Here is a 520-nt window from a genome sequence, read left to right as displayed (position 1 = left end):
GTAAAGGGTTGGTGTTATTTCCCTAAAAAAAATACAGAAAGCACAGTGTGCGGAAAAGGGTTTATTCAGGTTTCGCTCCGTTTCAAAGCATAAGGCTCCGTGTCGCCAGAGGTTAAATCGTGAACCACCTAAGCTATGACCACCCCGCCTAGTCACAAACTCTCGCTCAAAACAAAAATCAAACAGTAAAATATGAGTATATTAATTAGTATCAACCACTAAAATTTCTAACCAACCTTTTCCCCTTACTGTCCTTCCAATAAATAAAAATGCTAATTAACCAAAACGTTTAAGAACTAAGAAGCACTTTGATCCGCGGCTCAGCATACGCGTAGTTGCGTAAAATTAACGTTTCAGTCACCTTCGTACTATTCCAAAGTTTATCACCGGATAACGTTACTATATAAAGCAATGGCTTCTATTATTACTCTATATTGGAGATATATTACATGAGGATTAGACGAAGAAATTTAATTTTATCGATCTTGATGAAAACAAGGTTGAGTTGCCCATCACCCAG

The sequence above is a fragment of the Penaeus monodon genome, chromosome 30, assembly GCF_015228065.2.
Source record: "Penaeus monodon isolate SGIC_2016 chromosome 30, NSTDA_Pmon_1, whole genome shotgun sequence".
Classification (NCBI taxonomy): domain Eukaryota; kingdom Metazoa; phylum Arthropoda; class Malacostraca; order Decapoda; family Penaeidae; genus Penaeus; species Penaeus monodon.
This window is presented reverse-complemented; position numbering follows the sequence as displayed.